This window comes from Lepus europaeus, chromosome 2 (genome assembly GCF_033115175.1).
Source record: "Lepus europaeus isolate LE1 chromosome 2, mLepTim1.pri, whole genome shotgun sequence".
NCBI lineage: Eukaryota > Metazoa > Chordata > Mammalia > Lagomorpha > Leporidae > Lepus > Lepus europaeus.
The window spans coordinates 165,920,061-165,940,284 of record NC_084828.1 but is presented as its reverse complement, the minus strand read 5'-3'; the positions used below and the strand labels follow the sequence as shown (position 1 = coordinate 165,940,284).

The following is a 20,224-nucleotide window of genomic DNA, read 5'->3' as shown; positions in this document are numbered from 1 at the left end:
AGCTGGAGCTGTGGTGACAAGGAACATACGCTAATACTTTTTCTTTTACCCAGAACAAGGTAACCCGAGCCAACTAAAAAGCATTTCTCTCCTCCCAGCTCACAACACTGAGGAATGTCAGAGGCCCTGGGGGAGCAGGAAGCTGCCTGTTGGTTTCAAGGCTCCAAGCCTTGGAAACACTCCCATCTCTTCTCGCACTTTCTGGTTTAGATGCCAGACAACAAGGCAGAGCCATATTTGCTAATTTAATCTGGCGAAGGCATCACATTATCATGGTTGGAAGCAAAACTTCTCATGCTGTTTCATGAAACAGGGAGTTGAACAAAAAGTTTCAGACCCGCAAAATAGTAGCAGGGGGCCTCTACCTCCCAGCCCTGCCCTCCTTCAGTCTGTTAGAGGTGATTTACAATGTGTATCTCTGCTCCTTTCTGACTTGTATGTGTTTCTCTTGTTTAAACAAAATTAGAATTCCACCTTCAGATCTGGACTCCTTCCCAACTGCCTCTGAGTAAGTTCACTTCAAAGCATGGTGGACATAAACATACTTAATATAGAGTTAACAAGTCCTAGCTGTTCACCATAGACCAAATGCTTCATATCCTTGACACGTTGCTTCATTCCGGCTTGGTAATAATTCTACAAATCAAGTCTTAATATGGCCCACACTTGATCGCTAGAGACACTAAGACAGGAAAAGCCACCATACGAGGGTCATATTGTTAGTAAGGAGTTGATTCATGGTTGGAATGTGGGTAGTTGGATGCCAAATTACACCTACCTGCTTTAGCTCCTAGAGTTCACTGGCAGATACTCAGTGGAGCCCAGGGAAGGAAGCTAAGATGACTGGCCTGAAGAGGCTCAGGGTGGAGTTCTGTATTCTATGCTAACAATACCTTCCTAACTCTTGACTCCAGAGTGCAGCCCACGCACAACAGTTTGAGTCTGCACCACAATAAATTTAACTGGCCATCTGCATTGATTTTGAAAGCATGCTTGGAGACTGAGAGAAACCTTCTTGGCAAATCAATTTACAAGTGTCCTGGAAGAAAGATTAGCATTACTGAAATAACTTTCTCCAGCCTTTCCACCATCTTCAAGGGACAAACAGCCTGAGGAAACACTGAGAGTCAAAAGACGTGCACCCCATGTCAGAGCCAGATTGTGACTCTCTCCTTCTCAGACAAGTCATGAGAGAGCGCAGGCATTCTCAGGGAAGCAGTATTTCCACTCGGGTGCCAATTCTTGTGATTAAAAAAAATCACATTTGCTTGTTTATGGAATCAAAACAGTAACTGCTATCTTGGCAAAAAGATCAGCTTCCCCATATAAGCAGCATCCTAAAAATAACAGGTATTGTTATTTTCACAGAGTATATCATCTGTGACAGGTAACCCTGGAGGCTGCTCATGTGTCCTGAAAGGCCTAGGTACAGAAGCAGAGAAGTGAGGATGGGTCACGAAGCTATTCTTTGTGACAGTTACACATCATCCCCTGAGTAAGAAAACAGGTTTTCTCTTGTGTTTTGTGTTGTTTTCTCATCAGACGGGCCATTAATAATATGTACAGATGAGTGTGGGTGGTTACAGTTTTTCATTAATCACCTCCAGACAGTATTAGTTTGCTTGTATAGGTTTAGTAAAATAAACAGGAGAAAAATAACAAAATCCAGAATGGTTCTATCTAGATTTTACAAGGACTTTAAAATTGTAAAGAATATCTTTGTGCTAGTTTAAGTAGTATTAGCATGGATAGAGGATATAAATGGAAGAGAAATCGGGAAGAGGTGGGTATTTGTTGTAGAAGGAAAACCACATCCCATATTGGAGTGCGTGGGTTTGAGTCCCAGCTCTGCTCCAATTACAGCTTCCTGCTAATGCAAACCCTAGGAGTCAGCTGGGAATGCCTCAAGTATTTGGCTCCCTGCTACCTGCAAGCAAGACCCACATTGAACTCCAGGCTTCTGGCTATGCCCTGATCAAGCCTTTGCCATTGAGAGCATCTGGGGAGTGAACCAGGAGATGAAAGATCTCACGGTGTGTGTGTGTGTGTGCCTTTTAAATAAATTAAATTAGTGGGGGAAAATTCTGAATGCTCACATATCTGTAATTTATGTTAAAACTGGAAATGTATTTTAGTACATCACATTATAATCTAGGTATTATATCAAAACCAAGAAAACCCACTGCTTCCAGAACCTCATGAACACAGTAGATACTCAAAACAAGCTGTTTGATTTTTAGTTTTAATAGAAGAACTTTGAACCATTTGGATAATTAGTTTTCATATATCCCTTTCCCTTCCCCACAGGTAGGAGACAATTTTTCAAGTGAAATAATAAATAAATACTAGATAACAAAGCAACAAATGAAACTTTGTAAAAATAAAGAGGCAAAAAGTAGTTAAGTATTAAGGAAGAAATCAACAAAGGAGAAATCCATGCTTTTACATATACACTGCTACATGAATGGGAACATTCATGCCATTGTGTGTTGTGGGCCAATTGCTTGTCTATTCCCTTTTATTGGTCATGAAGTAATATACTCAAAGTAAGTGTGCATCTTCTATTTGAACAAGTTGGAGGCTTATTTGAAATGAAATGTTTATTGCTTTTGACTAAGATATCATGAGAATGAAATGTCTTTCCAAAATTGCTCATGCTTTCCATGTGTGTGACCTGTTTGTAGGAACATGTGGACCTGGTGAAAATTGTGAGCCTTAACAATGTCTTTATGGGCTATGATTCCATCCATGGCAAAGAAATGCTCACTCTAGGCTATATTTACTCAACACTATAACTTGTTATCACATGTTTTTTTTTCTAATTCTCCAGTTAGAGGTGAGTGGGAGGGGAGAGGGCAGAGAAGAGAATGAAAGAGGGGAGGGGGGAAGAGGGGAAAGGCGGGGAGCAGAGGGAAGATTCTGATTTCTTAGTAGGCTGTGGGCCCTGTTCTCTTTCAGGAAAGGGAAAAGACTCTGGTTCCATAGCCAACATAGCATAACAAACACACATGGGGATATTAACAACATAACAAAAAAGACAACAATCAACTTATATCACTTCCACCAGGGCCATACATCTGGTATTTGAGCTGGAGAGAGAGTCATTAGCCAGAGTAGTAACATAAAACCCTCTAGTTAGAGTGAAGGGGGCAGAGAGAGTTATCATAATGGGTTAGAAGATAGACTATTGCATAATGTGTTGCTGATGCTGACTTTTTTTAATAATGGGAAAGGAATCACGACTTCAATTCCTTTGATACTCTTTTCCTCACTCGCTCAACACAACTGTGCCTTTCTTCATACACTAGATGGGCCTGGGAAACTCTGCTGGGCATCTCTTATCAGATACTCTATCAAACCCCACCACTGACCCATTTCTCCAGGCTGGTAGGCTACGGCTATATGACTAGATGATTTTCTTGGTAGAGAAAAAATATAGCACATCCTATTTGCCTAGATAACACCATATTCAAATCTTCTGGACCACTTGAGCAGACAAACGCTGTTAAGTGTTTAGCACTTGTGCCCCCTTGATGCTCCCATAGGCTTATAATTTCTAGATGTGTTACAGGATGGCTGCAGGAAGGGGATCATGCTACTATGCAACCCAGACTAAGTACTTGGCAGCACCAAGTGAGAGCAGGAGTTCCTATGGCCTCTTCCTCTTTCTGGACCTTTGCTTTACTCTTGGTTCATCAGTGACCCACGAGATGACAAAGGAGCAGAAGGAGGTTCCACAAGGCAAATTGCAAATGACACATTTTGCACATGACGTGTCATGTGGCGAATCAAGAGATGTAGCAGCAAATGGTAGCAAAGCATAGGTCTTGGAGCAACACTGTTAGAACTGTTCACGGTGAGGGACCATTCTGTCTCCCAATTCATCATGGGCTGAGAGGTGACTCTGCAGTTCATGACTCACATGCACTTATGTCACAGGCAATTCAACACTCTTGCCAATGCTCTTACTGATCTACCTTTGATCGATGGGACAAATCCGCTGATTACATCCTTACCCTTAATTTCTGCACTTATTGCAGGCCAGTGATAAACACTGCAGACTGACATCAGTCTAACTTTGAATACTGCTGCTGATGTGTATAGAATTTGAAGTCTCAACGGACCATTCTCAATCCTAGCTCTGTTGCTTATTTACTAATGTGTGTGACATAGACAATTAAACTAGTCCCTTTGTGCCTCAATCTCCTTATCTATGAAATGGAGGCAAAAGTAAGACTTCATGGTCTGTTGTGAGAATTAACACGAGTTAACAGATGCAAAGTTACACAACACAACTAGAATAACACCAAGCATATTGTAACCACCATGTGTTATAATTCCTGTGCCACTGTAACCCATACAGCTGACTTTGTAACCTATAGACAACAAAATACACACAGCACCACCTGAGAATTGTTGACTACAATAGCATTCCTTGCCGTTTTTCAGAACAAACCATATTTATGATATGCTAAACATGTTTTTAAAAGTCCAAGTACTGCCAGCACCGTGGCGCAGTAGGTTAATCCTCTGTGGTGCCAGCATCCCGTGTGGATGCCCCTCTTCCGGCCCAGTTCTCTGCTATGGCCTGGGAAGGCGGTGGAGGGTGGCCCAAGTGCTTGGGCCCCTGCACTTGCCTGGGAGACCAGGAAGAAGCAGCTGGCTCGGCTTCAGATTGGCATAGCTCTGGCCATTGCGGCCATTTGGGAGTGAACCAACGGAAGGAAGACCTTTCTCTCCATCTCTCCCTCTCACTGTCTGTATCTCTACCTCTCAAATAAATAAATAAAATCTTAAAAGAAAAGTCCAAGTACTAGCTAGTGTTAAAAATCAATTTTACACACACACACACACACACAGAACTGTGCCACTCTCCCACTAAAGCCAAGTAGATTCTGGTTATTCTTTATTCTTCAGCCTGGCTGAAATGCCCTGAGTGACAGGCTACACACCATTCACCTGGGACTCACATTCCTCATGATCCCGCCCCTTTGCTGCTGCTTTCAAATCCTCACTGACTTTTGCTCTTTCTTGCAGTCAGAAAAGCCCCCACTCTGGCTCCTGCAAAACGAATTTATTCTTCAGTTCTAGCATGAAAGATCAGCTCTATCTCAATGAATCAATTGATCTAAAAATCTGATAATCTTCTTTTGACCTTTTCCTTGTTACTCTAACTTCTCATCAACTTCAGAAATCAATGTCTTAATTTGATCATTCATTCAACATTTACTGGATTAACAGTATGTATTGATACTCTTAGGTGTGAGAGGATAAAATGACACATTGGGTCATTACTTTCATGAACTGGAGACAACGGGGCAGCTATTCAGCCTAAGGATTTAGAACCTGGTATCTCACACTGGATTGGCTGAGTGATAGCAGTTTTCTGGCTCCAGCTTCTTGCTACTATACACCTTGGGATGCTTCAAATAATTGAGTTCCTGCCACCCAAGTGGGGGGTCTGGATTGTGTCCCCAGGTCCCAGCTTGTGTCCAAGCCCAGCATTGAACATTGCAGGTATCTGGGGGTTGAACCAAAGAACTGAAATTCTGTGTATCTGTCTTTGTCTCTTTCAGCCTCATACATTAAAAAAAAAAATACTGATTGGAGGGGAAAAGCAATTAACAAACAAACTTCATAAAGTACAGCATGTGTGAGGCTAGCACCTGGTACAGCAGGTTGAGCCATCATTTGTGACACTGGTATCCCAACTGGGGTTTGAGTCTCAGATGCTGCACGTTGATTCAGCTTATGGCTAATGCACCTGGGAAGGGAGTAGAAGATGGCTGAAATGCTGGAGAGACCAAGACGGAGCTCCCGGCTCCTGCTGTAACCTGGTGCAGTCCTGAGTGTTGTAGACTATTGGGTAGTGAACTAGTGGATGGAGTATCTCTCTCTCTCTCTCTCTCTCTCACATACATACATTTTCAAATAAATAAAACCAATAAATCTTAAAAGCAAATAAATGAAATGAAATATGGCATGTGCAATACTTGATGACCCATGTCCCTATGTGTGTGTGTATGTGTGTGTGTAAGGGGTGTGGGGAGAGAGACTCAAATACTTAGAGGGAAACACAAAGAATAGCAAGAAGAATTCTATCACAGAAGATACAAAGGAGGCTATAAATTTGAGATTGACCTTGAAAGAAATTCTCCTGGTAGAAAAAACAGAAATGCTGCACTGGAGGTTGAAGAAAGTTAAACTAGCAGACCTGTTCCAAAGATTACAAAATCAAATAAGAGATGTTATCCTGAATACCAGTGGAGTGTTTAGAAAATATGTATATTCCTGTATGAATACATTTTGGTTTTATACATTTTTCTTTTCTTTTTTTAGACATTTTAGTTTTGACACTACACTGAATGGTTAAGAATGGTCAGTAAAAAACTTATTTTAAGATTTTCAACAAAAATTTTTAGCAGAAACATGCTCTGCAAGCAAATCAGATCTGCAAAAAAAGTATGTATATCAGGAAAAAAGTTAGTATAAAATTAATCACTAAACATATGCATTTTAATATTTATCTTATAACAGCATATACCTTTTGGCCAACCAGGAAAGCCTGAATAATACTTTACAGCTGCATTTGATGTACTTTTCAATATTATCTCATCAACATTATCTCATTTAATCCTCACACTACCCCTGTGTGATGGATAGGTTTTCTCTCTATTTCAGACTAGACAGCTGATAGAGCAGCATCAGGGACTTGTCCAAGGCTGCAAAACTAGTTAGAAGTAGATTAGAAAGGGACCCTCGGAGGCTTTTCACTATAGCTTTTGGTTTCCCCTCAAATCCAGTGCCCAAATAGAAGAATCAGGACTGTTGCAGGTTGAAGGCATCACATTTGAAACGGGGTCAATATACAGAGGCTGGTCAAAAATACATGTTAACGAGAGTCACTTTATTCTAGTAAGGTGCTTGCTGGAACACCATCATTTAAATGGCTTCAGAACTATTTTGAGTTCTGCTCCACTCTTGTTGGCAACTATCACGGTGCCCTTAATGGACGTGATAACAGGGAGGAGCACCTAGCTCAGTAGAGCAGGCAGTCGGGAGTTTGCTCAGCCGCTGTCACAAGGAAGTGGCTCTGGCATAGGAGAGTGACTGGACACAGGGGTGATTGGTTATGGTGACTGGTTGACAGATGGACAGACACTGAGGCCCCAGTCAGGCCAATTAAACGTCTCCCTGGGTCTTTTCATGGGACTCGTGGGAAAGAATGCCTCTCTCATCTGGAAGTGAGCAACTCTGGGCGTTAAGTATTCTTGAAGCTGGCAGCCAAGGCGCAGGTGAGGGAAGAGTCTCAGAGAAAGTGAAGGCAGGTGAGTCATGTTGGCAGCAGGGTAATAAGGGCGAAACGGCATCCACAGGGATGTGGAACGCAAAATTATTTTTTTTTTCTGTTTTTCCTAGGCTACTGGTTTTCAACCTGTGCTCTATTACTGGGGGTCCTTTACACGTCTCAACATCTAGACATCACCCAATGCAGATTAAATCACAAACTCCCTGTGCACGTTTGCATTCATCTTCAGCACAGCTGACCACCAAGGGCAGCCTGAGGGCCCCTGGAGTTGGCCGAGGCCTACAGGAATTGCTCATTAACAGCTAAGAAATGGAGCTGCTCAAGAAGACAGCGGAGGGCTAATAAAGAGGCTGACTTAAACCAACAGCATTGCACCTGACACACTGTGTCTATTTAACTGCTCCTGCCCAACCTTCAGAAGCACCACTGTGCAGCTACTGTGTAGGCAGGAGCAAAGGCAACCCAAGTGGTGAGGGGAAAACCAGTTTCAAGCAACCGACATCACATCACAGGATGCAGTTTGCTGGAGTGTGATGGTACGCGCAAAACACAGTTCTACCCACCAGGAAGCAGGCTAAAAAGCAAACAAGAGTCAGGCAAAGGGAGGGGTTGAAGTCCATCCGATCCAACATGGAGTCCAGATTAACCATCACCCACCCTCCAGCCTCATTTTACCCTTAGTGCAATGCATCAGCATAGTGAAAGTCACTCCATCTCATGCTATGATAGTTTACAATCGCCACACGACCTATGGAAGTGATCATACAAGGTGACGAAAGAGGAGGATCCCTGATGGCTAAAATTCACTGCCACTTTGCCAGAAATAAGATGAAGATTCCATCCAGATATTAACACGTTTCCTGGATCTCATAGATGCACAAGGGGCTGCTCTATGGAGTGACATATTCTTTGCTGCTTTCTTAAAAAAAAGAAAGAAAGGAAGAAAAGAAGGAAGGAAGGAAGGAAGGAAGGAAGGAAGGAAGGAAGAAACAAACACCTCTTGCTTTTACCCTGCTGGCTAATGATTGATTTCCATCTCTCACCGAAGCCAAGGACCTGACCGAGGCCACAGCCCTTCCTGGCAAGTATCAGTGGCACACCATATATATCAACCAAGTGAGTAACTCCAACAGCATAGACACGAGTAACACACAGTAAAACCATTATGAAGTGATGAATTTGGGGAGTACCTGTTCCATACAATTTAATTATGAGTTTCTCTAGTGTAATGCTTAATATTGATTCTGTTTAAAAAGCAACATAAAAAAGTCCCCGAAACTAAAAGACTCAGTCTCCCACAAGCCCGTCTGAGCCAGCTGTGGCTAACCATTCGCAACTAACAGACATATCCTTGTTATAAATCCGCTCTCATTTACTGAAGAGCTGTTTATGGAGGTTGTAAATGACCCATATTCACAACCTTAGTATCTTGCTCTTGCTGACCTTTGCCACTCTAGATTGGTTTTTACATTCATATGGAGGGAGGTCATAGGGTGATGGTACCCACGCTCATGTATTTTCCCTTCTCTGAAAGCCCATTTGGTGTCCCACTCCCCCCCCATCCCCCCAGTAAACTGCCTTCCCAGCCAATATGCAGAGAATTCTGGGGTTTTAGCTCCATGTCCAATGCTGTAATGCTGACCACCCACCTCCCAACAGAATTTGTAAGGCTTCCACGTTCACCAGGCAGGATACTAATACAGCATTTGATTTGCATCATTGTGCCTCCAGCCCCAAACATTCCGCAGTCATCTTTAATGCTAAAAAGGCTTTGATTACTTCTGAGAACACTACTCAACCCTAGCCTACCCTCTTCAAACAGCAAAGCTTGGAATTTCATTTCCTGCAAGCAGGCTCTCAGAAAGCAGCTAGATGAATATCAGAAGTACATTCTTCTAAGTGACAAGACGCTTTCCAAAGGGATCCCTCAAGGCTCAATTACTTGCCACTGCTTTGCTTGGTTTCATATGTTAGCATTCCTTCCCAGTCTCTAGCAGGACTCATAGGGACCTTAACCACTGATAACAGCCTGCAAAACAGGGAAAGTGATCATTACCATTTCTTTAACCAACACGGAGGGTTTCCTTCCCACAAGGTCTGGGGGCCAAGTCTGACTCTTGTTTCCCTTCTACAACTTTTAGTTAATTGTTTCAATTTGTTCCATCTCCATTCACTTTCTTCTGCTAAATCACAATTATTCATCACATATGTGCAGCCAGGAGTTTAGGGAGAACACACATTTGGCTTTACTGGGAAACCAACATTTCTTTTAGGGGGAGAATTATCCTTGGCATGACTTAACAGAATCCCTCCTCCTTCCTCCTTTCTTTTTTGCCCAGTTTCACAAGTTGCTTCTACCCAGGGTACCAGGACAGAATTCAGTGGGTTCTGAAAGCAAACCAACAGAAGAACACAAGAAGAAACACAAAAGGGGAACATGACATCACCAGTCACACATGTGGGCTCTGGTTAGGAACTTTACTATGAACAATCCCATACACCAGTCCAAAAAGTAATTCCAACTACCCTTCTTTATGGAATTAGAAACCAGGAGAAAATTATGTGTGCCAATGTCTTGGAATTTTTCATGCTAAGAGCTTTTATATTTATATTTAGGTTGTCTAATGTATAAACACAAAATAGAAAGAGCTAACGTAATTAAAAACTTATTATATTCCAGGAATTTTTCTAATGGCTTCATGTACATTTTTCTCATTGAAACGTCACAATAAGGCTATTAAGTAGGTTCTATTATCATTTCCATTTTATAAATGAGTAAACTTGAAGACAAATTTTTTTTTCTCTTTTTTAATGCAGTAGTAACTCTAGGCAGAGTAGACATCTCAATTAATAGTTTCTCTTTTCTACCCCAGAAGAAAGATGTGCTTGGTTTCCCAGAGACATTTGTTATTAAAGGAACAACAGTAAAATTGAGAGGGCGAAACAGAAAACCAATACAAGCAAAACATTACAATTAAAAAAATCAAGTGGAATTATTTCCTTGCTAATCGGTTCAAGGAGACATTGGGACTTTGCCTCCCAATAAAGTCATTTTAATGTGTTTTTTTTCTTACAAGAGTTTACAATTTAAATTTCTGAAATATTCCCATTGGATTACTGAGTATATATTATTCTCTTCATCAGAAGGGAAGAATAAGGACATTTTAGCTCGCTTAACATACTATAAGTAAATATAGCCAGGAATTATTAAAGACTTAAATTTTTTAAACAAAATGAAAATGGTGCTTTGGCAAACGTCTGTAATGTAACTGTTCACTACATTTACAATGGCTTACTAGGGGCAATCATCAGTATATCTGTGCTTCTCTGGTTTCTTTCTCCCCTCCCCCAATCTACCTTTTCCTGTATGATTTTGACTATGCTTATTATTTCATGATCAAGAACAGCAAAGTTTGAATCCCTCATATGGAATAGAACATCAATACATGCTTGTTACTTAAAAAAACCTTCAAAGGATTAGTAAAGGAATGAATTGAGGAATCTTTTCAAACTGGGGAGGACATGGTAAAATAATTCAAAAGAACTTTTTGTAAATAGAACTGACTGAAACCCTGCCTAGTGCTCCAAGTTCGGGAATAGTCATGCCGGCTGCCTTGCCCTCTCTCCTCCAGAGCATCAGCTCACTTTCATTCTGGACCTGTCCTAAAAAACCTGGATTAAAAGTAAGCCTTCCTGGAAACCCCCCCCCCCCCAAAAAAAAATTACTTGTGCCATTGCCTGCCTCCTTCAGCATAAAACTCTCAGAGACATACAGTCACTCATATACACATATTCACACACATGCTCACACAAACTGTTATTAACATCATGTGTTCCTGTGGTCCTCTTACTGTGAGAGGTCACATGGTAACTCTTGCAAAAAAGTGTGTGTGTGTGTTTGTGTGTGTTTGTGTGTGTTCCCAATGTAATTTTACAAACCAATGTTTAAAACTGATGCTGGTGTGGGGCCACAGCCTGCAGTGCTGGCATTCCATAGGGGTGCCAGTTCTAGTTCTGGCTGTTCCACTTCTGATCCAGCTCCCTGCTATGGCCTGGGAAAGCCATGGGAGATGGTCCAAGTGCTTAGGCAACTGTACCTGCATGGGAAACCTGGAGGAAGCGCCTGGCTCCTGACTCCTGATTTAGGAATAACTCAGCTCTGGTAGTTGTGGCTACTCAGGGAGTGAACCTGCGGATGGAAGACTGACTCTCACTGTCTCTCACTGTGTGCCTCTGCCTCTCTGTAACTCTGCCTTTCAAGGAAATAAATAAATCTTAAAATAAAATTGATGCTGGTGAATGAATTTGCCTGGCTCTTCAAATTCACACTTCCAATTTCTCAACACCAGGGGTTTCCCTGCCCATTTGACAAAACCAAATGTCTGTTTTAATTACGATTAACCATTTTAACATTGACTTTCACCTGCCTTCTATCATTCCATCTCCACCTCTCCTGCATCCAAGAAAAACATACCAACTCTAAACACTAATTATGTAGATCCTTAGGTTTAGGGTGACCAGGAACAAACAATGGACAGCAGACATGTCATAGAACGTGTTTCTCGCTGTACAAACCATCCCCCATTTTCACAAGGAATTTAAAGGACAGAGAACCCTGAAAATGTCAACCCAAGTCATTGCTAGAGTGTTGAACAAAGGTAGCCTAAAAACAGTATCACGGAAATGGTATCAATAAGTAAAGTATTCAGCCCTCTTTATACCTCCAAGTGCCAGCTCCTCCTAACAGCTGGTTCCAGCAACTGGAAGCAAGAAGTGTGGCTGCGATTTATGAATCTCTCTATTTCTGCCACACAGGATGACTTCAAACAGCCATAAGTCAACAGCACTCTCATCATTCCAGCCCAGACTGAATTCTAATCAAGGTCTTTTAAATGCCATTGAACAAATCTATACACTATGGATTGCTTCTTGTATGCCTCTGGCAAAATGCTATTCACTGGGTCATTTATTATTTTTAGAAAACCAAAACAATTCATGCTAATAGTATAAATTACAACACTTCTAGAAATGGGGTCCAGGCATCCTTGTTGATTCAATAACAGAACTGAAAGAAGCTTTTAATTATTCGTCCTCTGGTGATTTAGTGGACACAGTGAATTTAGGAGTTACATGGGGAGGAACCTGGTTAATACCACCATTAGACAATAGGAAGAGTTTTATATGAATATACCTTGAAAACCAGTTACCAAAATCCAAAGTATGAGCATAGGCAAGTCCAAAGACAACTAAAATAGAGAAACTAAAAGGTCAATAGAGAATCACAAATAATTAATGTACCAAGACTAGAATTCCAAAACAGATTATCTAAGGTAAATATGGATTTTCAACCTGAATGGCACTTACTGTTGTATCCATGAAAGTTTAATTTAAGACATGAGATGCAGGATATCATGACCACACCTCAGAGGCTGAGCAAAACCCAGCTGAAACCCATAAACAATGTCACAATCTACTTGTCATCCTCACCAGAGAAAAGTCCCTTCAGAAAGATGAGAAAATATCAAAGAACTTGACTGCTCCAGTTCTTTAAGTCTGTGCATAAGTTAATTAAAGGTTTTCCCCATACTCTATGTCATCAAGCATTTGTCCATCATCCCTAGATATATAAATAAAAAAAAAAAAACCTCAAAGCAATTTGTTTTGGAAATGTGCTGAAGAGATATAATTTAGGCTTCAGAGAAAGGACATCCAGAGTGGAGCTGGAGCCCCTGTGGCATCCTCAGATTCATTAAGCCAGGGCCTTGCCGGTTTGCAATTGAAGTTTCAGACAGAGCGGTTCTTTACTGAGAAAAGTGAACTCTGTAAATCAGAGCTAGAATTGGAGATTGTGATAGGAATGGTAGCCTTTAAGAGTCAATGCTATCACCATCGTGGGACTTCTTTACTAGACAGAAAGAAAAATTTCAGCTGCAAGTTCATTCATTTCCAGGTGCAATAACCAATTCCACATTAGTCCCCAGATTTCTCCCTCTTCCTTCTCACTTAGCTCTGGCTCTGGACCACTGTTCCCAGCAGTCTTCCCCATATTTCCCCCTTTTCTGATGCTACCCCAGTCATCACCAAGACACATAGAAAGGAAACTTCAAGGGTTCCCTTGATTAGCCCGGCTTCTTCTTCATTGCACCCTCTTTGCACGACACCCACATTGTGTGTGTGTGTGTGTGTGTGTGTGGAGGGGTGATCTGGATTGGCAATAGTGGCTTAAGAAGTTTCATTTAAACTTTGATAAGCATTCATGAGATTAAAGAAAAACTAATACAAACTGGGAATTGGGAATGTCACAGATTCAAGAAATCTAAAACGGCATAATTTCTGAAAATGGAAGATGTTTTTTAACAGCCCCTCATAAACACCCATTTTTCAGTAGTGATATGAATCATGGCTTTGATCAAAGCCTTTAGAAGTGACAGAGCCATTCAACAAATGTTTACTGAATGAAAACCAAGTGCCAGGCAATGTACTGAGCACTGGAGGTAAAGAGATAATAAATTTGCTCCCTAGTCATACTCTATTGAACAAAGATCAACTTGTTCCACTTCCAGCCTTCCACATCTCAACCAGGACAATCAAGGCAGTCGGGAAAGTACTAACAGGGTCTGCTATTCTGTAGATTGCAACAGTTTTCCTCTAGATCCTGATGGTCTTTTTCTACCAAATGTTGCAATATTAGGCTCATTGAACTAACTTCTAACAGCAAACTAGTTCAAGGAGAAACTTCTCTCCTGACACTGAGCTACATAACTTGATGGCTGCACAAGTACCCCATCCCTACATACATAAGAGAGAGTTTGCAATTTGCTCAATAATGAAGGTTTTGAAGAACTGGTTAGTTTCAATGAGTTCCATGTGCAAAGTGGTCTATGAATAAAAGAAAGATGAAGCAATGATTCACTTATTCCCATCAAAGTTGAAATCTCCATCATTGTGTTACAGACATTGGAACATATTCTCCTCAATATTTCATTTATTGGCTTACAACAGAGGAAGAAAACATAATAAAATAAAGTCCACTATTGTCCCTCTTGATTAGTAAAAATCTAGCTGTGCAGAAAGGGCATTAGTGTATTTTATTTTCCTAGTTGCATCAAAATATTTGATTAAGCATGGGGAAATAGTCTGCCTCTTTTAAAAAAGAAAACCACCCTATACTTTCTTTTAAGGGTGAAATATGTTCTTTATAGGAAAAACATGGGAACTATAGGAGGGCAGACAGAAAACAATTACATTCTATGAAGAAAATCCAACCTTTTTTTTTTTAAAGTATACAAGTTTTATTATATTATGCTTTATTTTGCAAATAAAATATCATTTGTCATGTTTCTCTGGTCATAAAGGGACTGCATGTTACTAATAGAAAAATTGGAATACAGAGACTTGTATAAAAGAAAAATAAATGATCTGGACTGTACCAATGTTACTATTTTGGCACATTTTATTTCCACATAAACTTAAATGCCTGTTGTCTTGTCTCCTCTCTTTGTCTTCCTGTCCATCTGTCTGTCTCATCCCCTCACACACAACATGCACACTATTTATTGTTTTCTGTATAGGCCACAATAATTTTTCAGGTCATTTAATATTTTTCTTGAATATAAGTTTTACTAGAGAATATTTCATCAAAAACATATAAGATAATTGAAGCTCATATACTACTCAAATTAGATAAAAACATTTTCTATTATAACTAATTATGAAATAAAGACCAATTTCTCTTTGATTTACACTTCCAAGTTTTTTTCATGAAATGGAATAACACATCAAATGTGTTAGTCATGTTTAGGTTTCCTCATGATTATTTAATTCCATACAAAAGTAAGGAATAATTTTACACGATTTTCAATAAACACTATGAAAAAGACATCTTAAAGTTAATGGCAAAATCGAATAAAATCCTAAGTTTATGATGATAGAAAAAAAATTAAATCTATGCATAGCTTTTGTCTAATTTTTCTATGAATGTTTTAAAGACTCTTTATATATATATATACATATATATATATATATATATATATATATGTTGGTAGTCTTTTCACTTTGTACTTTTTCCACGTGTTATCAAATATAACTTTAATTGTCCATATAATATTTTTTTCTTTGTTAGACATCCAGTTGCCAGTCAGCCTTTATAGTTGTTTTGATTACTTGATCAAGGATCAAGAACTTTTTCTAGTGGAAACTGATTGTCCTTCATTTTCATTTCAAAATTAGTACATAAACAAACAATGGCAAAGAAGTTATCAAAAAGTGATATGTCCCTGTTACAGAAAGGGATGAAAGAGAGGGGTATAAATCTTTTTTATTCGTCCTAAAAAGTTGTGTTACCCTTTGCACAGTTTAGGAAACACTTACCTCAAAACATACTATATTTCCTCCATTTCTTAATACACTTAGACACAGAAACAAAATTGGAGGCTTCTTTTGTTAGGATCTTAAGTTTTTTTTTTCATATTTCGCAATATAGATCTATATGGATGGATAATATCTGATTGATATTGATAATACACCTAACCTAAATCATCATTTGAATAATTTTACAAAGAATGATTTTAACTGTCAAAAATATATGCATGCAACTGTGCAGAATACTCTTTTTTAAAGATTTATTTTATTTATTTGAAAGGCAGAATTACAGAGAGGGAGAGACATTCATCACTGGTTCCCTCCTCAAATGACAGCAAAGGCCACAGCTGAGCCTGGAGCTTCCGTTGGGTCTCCCACGTGGATGCAGGGGTCCAAGCACTTGAACCATCTTCTGCAGCTTTCCCAGGCACATTAGCAGGGAGCTGGATTGGAAATGAAGCACTCAGGATTCAAACCAGTGCAGATATGGGAAGGTGGCGCTGCAGGCTGCGGCTTAACCCACTGCACCAGAGTGCAGAACACTCTTGATATGGCAAGCTGGCTTGACACTTACTTCATATCCTCTCTCCTAAAATTAGAACACAGGACTTTCCTTCCATGAAAGTAATGGAAGCAAATAAACAAAAAGTCAAATGTGATGTTCCAAATAGGATTTGGTTCACTGGCAAGAAGCAGCCATAGCTCAGAAAAGCTAAGGACATGAAGTTCATTTCAGAACTGGGAACAGTCTATGGGAATGCTGGGCTGAAGCACTTTCAAAATAAAATGTGGAGAATTGAGAAGTGGGAAAGTCAGCAGTTAAATTAAATTAATTTCATTTTCTCATTCATGAACAGAGGAAATAGATACAATACATAGTAGGATGTGTTTAAAAATAGAAGAAAAGGAGAAAGAAATAGAAGGAAGCCCTAGTCAGAAAGAAATGATCTCTCCTGAGAGCATAGGATGGAGGCTGGTGCTATGGTGTAGTACGTTAAGCCTCTGCTTGGGGTTCAAGTCCCAGCTGTTCCACTTCCGATCCAGCTCCCTGCATATTGTCTTTTGGAAAGCAGCGGAGGATGGCCCAACTACTTGGACCCCTGCACCCATGTGAGAGACTCTGGAGAATCTCCTGGCTCCTGGTTTCAGATCTAACCAGTTCTGTTTCAGCCATTCGGGAAATGAACCAATGGATGGAAGACCAACAACTCTTATTGTCTCTCCCTCTCTCTGTAACTTTGCCAATCAAATAAATAAATAAATCTTAAAAAAAGACACCTGCTCTCCCTTTATATTATTAAAATAAATGAGCATAGGATGCTGTTTGTTTCATGTTGGTTACATTAGGTGCAATAGGCTTTTGCTGTTGCTGTTCTAGTTTTAGTTTAGAAGATCCATATGTTGGTAATCATTCATGAGAAAGTATTGTTTTCTTTTTCTCCTTTGATAAAGAGAGAGAAAGTGACCCATCCTGACACTCTATGAATGAAGGGAAAACGCTCTACTGCATTAAATCTCTAAATTGAATTACAATGTCCTTAAAATTGTTAAAGGAGATACATAATATATACCTTTCCAAGGTCCTTTTGGCATTCTTACTTTTAAAAAGCAAAGTTTAATGTTAAATTTACATGTCATTGCTCTCTGAAACCTTCCTCACAGACATTGTTCCGCTTACAGAAATTTCCATTTGGTGTGGCCAAGGCCATTTCCAAAACCTGTCTGAAAAATTTCAATTCAATGCAATAATACCCATCGATATAAATAGGTGCTACTGGATGATCTTGATATTGACATTAATGGAACCTGGAATCAGACTCTAATACAAAATATCAAAAATCATTTTATGTGCTCTTCCCTGTTAGCCCTTGTGAAGTCTATTTTCATTAATTAGGTCTTATCTTTTCATTGCACTCTTAGAAACTGAGAAAAAGGAGGAATGTGTGGAGCTATTGCAATCGAAACTCCACAAATTATTTTAGGCACCAGTGGCTCCATGAACTCATTACGCTAGCAAAACTTTGGAGAAAGGAAGAGGTCAACAATCCCAATACTTCAAGCTGTAGGAAAAAATGGAAAAAGCATAAAAGGAATATGCACCTGAAGCTTTAAAAGTCTGTGCACAGAGAAGTTTAATTTATTATTCTAATGACTTTCACAGCATGAGACTCTCACCAGGAAACACACATCCATGCATCTAATAAGGCTGCAGAGATTGGGCTATTCCTGAAGGACTCAGAGGGCTGTTTCCAAAGCATCATTTTATAGATGGGAAAATAAAAAAATACGCGAAAAAGGCTCAAGACTGATACTACCTACTCTGTTTTGCTTCTAGCTACCTTCACATATATTCTTCAGAAATGAAGCCAATTTTAGCTAGCAAACTCCAATTAAAATATTTAGGTTGTTTTTCCTAGTTATTTATGCACGGCTTGCTCTTAAAGCATGAGGAAACCGAAGCAAAAAAAAATGTGTTCAGAATAAACCTCCTGCAATGCTGTGCTGAGTGATGAAATATGACTAAGATCTGCGAAAAGTAGGTCTCTCAGAGTTTGTCCTTCCCCCTTTCTCACCTTTCCCCAAGCCCCATTTCTTCTGCAGGCTGCAGGTGTAAAAGTCTACAGACACATACTCATAAATCTAATTTTTTCCAGTATGATAATTTGTCATGCATTGTCATCCAGGTATTTTTTGTCAACTAATGACATACATGAGATTGTTCAAAACCAAATATATAGCTGTTCCATATTTAAACACACCTTCCCCCACTTGGGCATTTCATGGTTTCTTTCTGTCTGCAATGAATATTCTATACATTATGTCATTTTGCACATGTGTATATAATTCCTAAAAATATTTGGGATATGCAAACTTAAAAACCTGAGGGATATTTACAAATGATGGTACAAAAGTTTTTTCTGAGTTAGACTTAATAGCATTTGAAAGTAACCTTTTCTGCTCATATTTGGCAGGTTAGATGGTATATGTTTAAATTTTGTATCTGTTTCATAGCAAAAGAATATATCACTGGTGTTTTTATTTGAGTTTAAATTAATTTCGTGACAATGTGTGAATATGTTCACAACACAGCAAAGATTCAATCATTCTCTTTATATATTGATGCCTCATAAAGCTCTGAGTCTCTGTAGGTAATAAATTATAAAGTAATCAGGTCATGATAATCTCTTTGTAATTATTTGCAGTAAAGATACTACAAAGTAGTCAAACTCAAAGAAAGAACAAAATACTCCCAATTCTTTCAGGCTTATTTTTGGCCACATATATTACAAATTAACTCTATTGTGCCCCACATTCTCTTAATATCATAGTAAGTCTTTGAAGGATTATAATGAAGCAATCAGACTTAGGCTAAATCATGAGGAGAGGCCAAGTTCAGCCAAAAGGGCCTAGAGGTAAGGACAGAAATCAAAACTGAACACTGAAACCATTATCAAATGCTTGAGACAGACTTACTTTTAGGCAAGTCTAGCCTTGAGGGCAGATAAGAGAGGGAAAATTTCTTCATGACCCAAAATGTCAAAAGTGAAGGAACTACTTCATACACAGTAGCATCTCTGTATGATGGGATGGCATTCCAGATAATATTCTGCCAAAAAGGATTACTAAAGAATTGCAATCCAGTGCAATTGACTTTTGTCAAGACATAGATGCTAATTCAGGGTTAATTAGCTCAAATATACTTAAAATTATACTTCAAAAATACCTTAACCCATTTATGCAGTATATTATACATGGTTCAATCTATAAAATATAGCATTTTAGGGGAAAAATTGTGATGCTAGCCATTGTTTCTCCTTTCTAAACTGTATACTTTTATTTATGTATAATCACTCATCTATAATACCTTGTAAAGCTGCATCCAAGGTAAGACATGCCCTTTGAATGAATTTCCAAACCAAATAATACTCAACACTTCTATGCATTATCTCATTTGGTCCTTTCAAGCAGCTCCGGGAAGTAAGTGCTATCATTAGCTTTGAAATTTACAGGAGAGAAAAATAGGATCTCTTGCAGTCACATTAAAGCTATTAGATAGCTGATCCCATGCACACACTCCTTGAAAACGCATATATGTTCCCCCCACCCATAAATATTATTCACTATGTAAACTTCAGACTAATCACATGACTAAGTATCAAATACCAACTTGCTAAAATGACACAATTCTTTAGAAATGTTGACTAATTTAACAATTGTAGTGTCCATGTTTTTTACGTATGCACACTTGGCAAGAACACTTAGGGCAATCATGAATACTTACTTAATAGAATACAACTCACAAACATCACTTTTTGGCTAGTCTTGACAAGTGTATGAAGGTTAACTAGGCTCTCTGAAACAAAAAGACACGATTATTTCTTCAGAGAGTTCATTGGCCCAATAAATTGCCTTGGGAAAACACCCTCTCTTGAGAGATTATTATAATCTAATTGCTTGACAGCTGGTTACCATGGAATTTACCACTAGGTCAGCAAACCATAGAGTAAAAGTATTTTCCCATCACCATTTTATTGAGTGGGTTGTGAAACCACA

At 39.3% G+C, this 20,224-nt stretch overlaps 1 protein-coding gene across 17 annotated transcripts in view; it reads right to left on the bottom strand.

The window, feature by feature from the left end:
- RBMS3 (RNA binding motif single stranded interacting protein 3) overlaps window positions 1-20,224 on the bottom strand; it is a 1,606,934-nt gene that overhangs the window by 690,012 nt on the left and 896,698 nt on the right. The gene's annotated exons all lie outside the window — the stretch shown is intronic.